Source organism: Scedosporium apiospermum (genome assembly GCF_000732125.1).
Source record: "Scedosporium apiospermum strain IHEM 14462 chromosome Unknown SEQ_SAPIO_0143, whole genome shotgun sequence".
Taxonomy (NCBI): domain Eukaryota; kingdom Fungi; phylum Ascomycota; class Sordariomycetes; order Microascales; family Microascaceae; genus Scedosporium; species Scedosporium apiospermum.
In genome coordinates, this window is record NW_015971844.1 from 824,454 (window position 1) to 831,683 (window position 7,230).

The window sequence follows — 7,230 nt, forward strand, 5'->3', positions numbered from 1 at the left end:
TGAGAGTGGGAGTGCGAATCGATGATCCACAAGTTATCTGCATCCCGTCGGAGATAACTGCTTCCAGTTTAGTCTAGCCGGGAACTAGCACGACATCCGAACCACAGTCTCGGGTCCGACTTGTTGAGAATCTACGAAGTGACACGCTCACTGGTTGTTGCTGGTTCAGCCCTGTTGAAGAGAAGAGTGGCATTTAAGGGGTATCGAATCATCAAGTGGGGCAGGCGCGGAAGAAAAATACAAAAAAAATACTTGGAGAGGAGGAAGACGTGGAATCAACTCAAAAACTTTTCTTTTCTCTCTCATATCCATTCCATCTCATCAGCCTGGCCAAGGAGCCTGTGTTTCTCCTTTTATTCTCTCATTTTCGCCATTGGATTACTTCTTTTTTTTTTTTTCCATCAAATATCCTTACTTCGTAAGTTCCTAATTAACAAAAGGGAAATTCGGGAAAAAAACAAAAGAGAAAGGAGCCAAATTTGAATAGAAAACCTGCCGGGATTGTTTCTCATTTTTTTCTCTTTCTTCCCCCCTATTTTTTTTAAATAGTGCCGAGGTTTCTGGGTATCCCGTTGTTCGTTGTCTCCCTTGGTACTCGTCCCAGTTCGTTTCTATCAAATCCTTTCGTCTCTGAACGTTGAAAGATGCGGTTGTTGTTTTTTTTCGTTCCCTTCCCTTGATTCCCTTTGTTTTTGATGGATCCATGCCGCCTCGTCCCGTAGTGATTCCCATAATCGTCATAAATCCTCTGATAAAAAGAACGACAAAGAAAAATAAATTATAAAAGCAGAGTAAGGGGAGAAATGCTAAGCCCACTTAGAAAAGTCAAGAGCGTCAACAACAGCCTCCAACCCGCCTCCCGAAACCACGGCACCAATCTCCGTGTCCGAGGTGGCGGTCGACACGATGGAGGACCGGTGCGACGTCTGCTCGCTCGTGTTCGTCAGGAAGGTAGCCACAGAGGAGCGTCTGAAGCTCGAGAAGCTCTCGCGGACGGAGCTCCCCGGTCTTGAGAGCTGGTCGCCCGACGCGGTAGGGCCTCCGCCGCCTGGGTAGTTCTGTGCGTGTGAGCCGCTGAGGGCGCTGGCGCCGGGAGGGGGCGAGGGCGAGGTGGCGGAGGAGAGGCCGTGATGAGACGCCGCTATGGTGCCACCGGGCCCGCTTATACCGCCGGGCGTGGCGGACGCACTGGGAACAGGCGTCCTCTTCTTTCCGTACTGATCGCGCAGACGCTTAACGGCGCGAAGACGAGCGCGCCAAGGGCCGATATGCTCGCCTCCCTCGCGATTAGCCCAAACGAGGGAGAAGACGGAGGCGTTAACGGCGAGCTGGCGTACGAAGCCGGGTAGGGCCTTGAGGCTGACCATCTTCGTCTCTCCGGCGGGGGAGATGCGTGGGAAACCCGGTTTGCTCATGACCTTGACTCGGTAAAAGGGGTTATATTGGTACATGTATTTAGCCATCTTCTCTTGGTCGTCGTCCTCATCGTGGCCGCTCCTCTCGCGGCGCGCAAGGAACGTAGTCCGCGACTCGGGCGTGATGACAATGTTCACAAAGTTGAAGTCACTGGGGAACGTGTCGAACTTGAAGGGCAGCCCAGAGTCGTTGAAGATGATGTTGACGTAGTCATTTCCGATGTGACGCTTCTTGTTCACGCAGTTGGGGTCGCGCTCGAGGTTCGTCGGCATCTGCGTCGTAACGTGGAAGACGATCTCACTGACGCGGTCGCGCCAGCAGAACGTATAGTCACCGTCGCTGCCGTACTCCTTGTCGAGACCCTGCGTATTGAAGGTGGCGCCTTTAAGCCGGGTGAGAAAGCCGAGGCCGTTGAGGAACTCGATGTAGTCGGCGCTGCCGGAGACGTTGGCGAGGATCTCGGCCTCTTGCGTCTGGTTCTCGCCAATGTAGATGACGCCGATCTTGTGGCCGTCCACGCTCGGCGTCATGTCGAAGAGCCGGATGGCCCTACGTACGGTGTCGTCGTCCGGGAGCGGCACGGGCTTGAAGGTTTCCACGGGTTGAGGGACCGGAGACATCATCTGAACGAGAAGGTGACTCGGCAACACGTAGATGTCACCGGCTTTTCGGATGGCTGCGTTCGCCGACGAAGAAGAAGAGCTGTTGTTACTATCCGACATTGCGTATCCAATGTGATGCGGTGGTCGTGGCTGTAGAGTCTCTCGAATCGTGTAGGAAGAGGTTCCCGAGGGCTGGCGCTTCGTCACTTGGGCCCATCCACTGCCCGTGGCCTGCTTGATAGTGATGATGGTATTACCAATCAGCCACCGCTTGGTCAAGATCTCGCCAAATCTCTCGGTAGTGAAGAGAGGATCTTCCGCAGACTCGTCCGCATCCGAATACGCTACCCTACGCATGAAATCCATCGTGATGATCGCTTGCTCCTCTCCCTGCGTACCGTCCACGTCGGTGAACAGGTTCTTCGCGATCCACCCGACCTGCGCGGCTCGGTCGGGCAGCTTCAGCGCCAGGAACCAATAGGTAATGACATGGTATGCTAACGCGTATACGTATTGAGGTAGGTCGTCCGTTGGTGAAGAAGAACGGCTATCGGTCCCAAGCGCTGTCGACGCGGAGGTATCGCCGTTAGCAGCAGCGCTATTTCGATGCGACTGTTTCTTGTCCCGCACATATTGCAGGTATCTGAAGGCGATGCCAAACACGATACGCCACTCGTCCTCTCGGAAGTTGCTGTATAGGTGCGGCATGCGGCAGAGGCCAGACAAGAACTCCAAAATATGCATCGCCACGTGTGGCTGAGTGATGATCTGAGACATCCTCTGGAGAATTTGTATAAGCGCTTTACTCGTTGACATGGGAAGCTCGTGACAGCAAATAGAAAGAGCATGGATACACTCCTTGGCGCTCTTCTCCCACGTCGTGATGCCGTGGACAAACGTTCGGACGATATCGTCTTCGTCCGCTTTTTGGAAGTGCCGATGGTAACTTAGGATCATGATTAAGCTGTGATACAGGCAGATGGCAACATCGGCGCGACGTAGACCACTTCCGAGGGGAGGTTCTTGAATGCCATTGGAACGCAGTGCCTCGCAAAGAACTTTCCTCAATTCTTGCACCTGCTTAATCGCACCTCTAAATGCAGAGTGGTTGCTAAGCTGCGCCGGAAGATGAACGATGAGATAGCTGTACACCTCCCAGTCGCTGCCTTGCTGGAAGATGTACAGTATCGCATCTAACCAAACGGCAATGTCGAGCTGCGTTTGACCAGCTTGTTCGTTCTCGCTATCCTCGGCGGATTCTTCGATATACGACGCAAGGATCGGGCTAACAGACGCCGAAACAGGCTCTGGGAGTGCATTGGGGTCGGGATGCAGCCAGGTAGGTTGATACCTTTGTGGTTGGCCAGACCCAGGCGGTTTGGCGCCACTGGTAACGCGGATCGGGTGCCCTCTCTCGTGTGCTTGAGACTGGCTGAAAGATATGCCTCTCGACAAGCGACCCGTGCCATGCTCACCCCGAGATAACCTAGCGGATTGTGAGGCGGCAGCAGCAGTTTCAGCCTGCCTCCGGTTCAACGATTCTTCGGTCCTGTACAGTGTAGCTGAAAGGGTATCGGTCTCCAGATGAATCGTGAGGAACACGCGATTAGCCCAATCACACCGCAGGCGGAACAACAGCTTCATGGCCGTGAGGCGTGCGTCGATCTCACAATGCGCGGATTTTGCAATGTTCACGAGGTAGTAAAACATTTTGGTGCTCTTGGCGGCGTCTATATCCATGAGGCGCATGAAGAGTTTTGCATAGCCGCGAGTGACAACCTTGGATGTGGTAGGGCCTGGCTTCGGGTCTGGCCTGTCAGGCGTTGTTGGGGTCCCCGGTGTGTTCGTTGATGATGGAGATATCGGTGATTTGAGCCTGTCCCCAACGACGATTGCTCTGAGAGTTTCAACAATGTAGTTGAAGAGCTCCATATCGGACGAGACAGCCACGGATACCATGAGACTTACGACAGCATCCAGAACCTGCACATCAGTCTCCTCCGTCACATCAGCAAGGATAGTCCTGACGAGGGCAGGCACGAAGTCGTGAGTCTCGTCATGAACCAGATCCATGATCTCGTACGCATCCGTAATGCTGTTTAGTGCGCGAACACGCGTCGTTGATGAACGGGCGCGGTTTGAGAAGAACGCCTCTACCACGAGCTTGAGGTTCTCCTCCCATCGAACATCCGAAGGCGAGCAGCAGCGGAACTCTTGGAAATAATCAAGCACGACGCAAGCAGCCGAGTCCGGTAAGATTCTATGAACGCTTGTGAAGAACTTTACGACGGTCTGCCTCGGAATGAATTGATTAGCGCCGCCGCGGACCATGAGCATTTCCAGACGGCTAATCAGACGAAGAATCTCGGAGCCGATAACCTCATCGGGTTTCTCTTGCTCATCCTTGGAGCTAGCTGACGACAGCGAAGATGAAGATGGGGACGTGTGGAAGCTTCGAGTGATGCTTTCGGAGTCGGGATTAAATCCAGGGATTGTCGCCTTCCCCGAGCATTCGGAGGCCACCTCAAGAAGGACCGTCCAATCTTCGTCAACGGCAATCTGATGAAGCTTGCCGTCACCAGAGTCGAAAAGGAGGTTAATGAGCTTCAACACCTCGCCCTGCGCCTTGATCGAACTCGTCGTCTTGACAGTGGTAGATAGGCCGTCCACAAGCAGCGCAAACGGCACGGTAGGATACCCCTTTTCGACGGTCTTGGAGAGCAGCTTTTGGAGGACGGAGAGCGCGCCGCGGATTTCTCGGTTCAGGTCCATTTCGTTCACTCCCTCCACAGGGCCGGTGCGAAGAACATCCAGTAGTATCCTCACTGTGGATTGGCCGTTGTGGGACCTGCAGAGAATCGACAGGGTGTTCCAGGCATCCTTCTTCAGATTTGGCACTAAACAGTATATCGAGCTGAGAACCGTAACGCAATTCTTGAGCCGCTGAGGAGGAATGGAGCGAAAAGTGACGATAGCATTGATGACCGAGATGCAGGACCGAAGGTCATCCTGCACGCTGGTGTTCATGCAGATGGTCAGAAGGGTGTCGATGAGACTGGACACGGACTGTTCGTCGGCAACTCTAAAGCTAAATTTGATAACCTCAGTGATGAAGGTGAATAGCTGGGACAGGTTCTTCTCCTCGCCGGAACTCCCAGATCTCGCTTGCCCGATCGCCTTGGAGACACGAGACGCATGCCTTCTGGCCTGGCGGACCTCCCTATAGGCTTCATGGAGCCAGTTCCTCAACAGTGGGAGCACTTCATAGTCGAACCCGGATAGATTCCTGCCATTCTTCGTGAGATCGACGAGAGCGGCTAGTTGCAGATGGAAATCCTCCGGATTCGTAGACGCAGTCAACGTCTGGAAATATTCCTTCCTCTCGAGATCCGACGACGCAGAGTGCTTCGCACATTCGGTTAGGAGCTCCCAGCCAGCCGCCCGAGTAGCGTTCGACTTGCTCGGCTCAATCATGTCCTTGGCGGCGTGCCATATATCCAAAACGGGGTTTAGGGGGTATTCGGCAATAGCATGGCGGAGGGCGGCCGCGGCCGCAATGCGCTCGCTCGGGGAACCATTGCGTAGCTGCTCGAGCGATGCCATGTGACTCGGAGACAAACCATGGAGACTAGTGGAGCTAGCATTGACGGGCTCGAGCGTGGGCGGTACAATGGTAGAGGGACCAGCAGCAAGGGGAGGAGGCGTCCTAGTCAGCCTGCCGCTGGTCAAGCCCTTGAAGACGCTGGCAAGGCCGCTTGGGCGGCTCGAATCTGGTGACGGTGGCGCATCTCCTGGAGGCAAGGGCATAGGAAACTCGTCTCGACGCTCGGAGTCGGGTTGGCCGAATGAAGCTAGTCGTCGAAGCATGTTAGCAAAAAAGAAGGTCCTCGGTTATTCTTGAGAACGGAGGAGCATGGCGCCAAAAAAGCCCGTGTAAAAAAAAAAGATCGATTTCGTAAAGAGTGCATGGAATTGGAGACGAATGAGGTTTAGATGGCACACGAGCGACGTCGGTAGGCTAGTAAAACCCAGCAGTCGCTCCGATCTAGGAATGGGACGGGACCGCGCGAGTCGTTGTGGTAGATCGGCAAGGTTGCACAGCAGATGGCCCGCGTTCATGGAGGGGGAGATGGGTTGCGGAGCGAAGGAGGCATGAATTAAACTAACTCCCCATGCGGTCGCTGGAGAGCACGAGATGAGGACATAGGGAGCACAAGGACCGACGCAGCGAACCCACCTTCAAGGACTCAGTATAATACCCGCTCGGTACGACAGGGCGGCGTCTGTGTGCGATACGTAAACCCCGGAACTAGCATACGGGTTTGCGTATTGTATGTATATCGAGATCACAGGCTGTGGCTGAGGCTCAAGAGAGAAAGTTGGTCGGGAGAGGGGGCCGCCATCAAAATAGGGCAGCGAGCCTAGCTGCAGGCCGAGGTGGGCCAGATATCAGGTCGTGTCGTGTCGCACGTCAGAGGCCCCGAGACTTGTGTCCGAAAGGGGAGCTGGACGCGGGAGGTGGTCGCACCCGTGCTAGGTCGCAGGGCGGCAATTCCGAGGTGTTGTCGTCGGCGAGATGGATATCGGCTCGGGGGTTGGTCGAGGATCAAGTATGTAGGGGGTTGCATGAACGTATCCAGCGGAGCTCTCGGGTCCGACGAGGGGGGAAATTATCGTGGATCGTCTAACATTCGAACAGATAAGGTGTGTGTGCCTTGGCTGGCTGAAGTCGAGTTTCTAGGGAGCAACAAGAGGACCCTGGGGACTTAAGGTGGTTGAAGAGGTTCTTGGTGGTGCTACGACTTTCGTAAACTACTTTTGCTCCTGCTGCTGCTTCCGCTTTTGGTAGTGGGCGTGATCAAGGAAAGGAGGTCTCTTGTACCTTGTTGTACACCTCTTGTACAGTACATTCGAGTTGTACCTTGGACGAGGGGGGAATCGCTGCTTTCGATGCTTTCGGAATTAGAACGGTGTCCGCCGTCGCCAGTCGAGATGATCAGATAATGGACCATGAGGTAAGGCCATTCTCGCACGAGGACGAAAGATGGAAAGGGAGCCATCTTAGAAAGGGAGAAAGTTGCGGAACGGAAACCGAAATGTCTAGACTTCATGTTTTTTTTTTTTTCTATTTCATTGTCTACTTTATTTTTGGGGGCGAGGAACCATGTTGATCCAAGTTCCTGCATAATCCACCTGTGCGAAAGGCTGCACT

General features: G+C 54.1%; 1 pseudogene; it reads right to left on the reverse strand.

The window, feature by feature from the left end:
* Positions 1 to 806: 806 nt before the first annotated feature.
* On the reverse strand, positions 807 to 5,885 carry SAPIO_CDS9529 (annotated as a pseudogene; the record flags this gene model as incomplete).
* Positions 5,886 to 7,230: the final 1,345 nt, after the last annotated feature.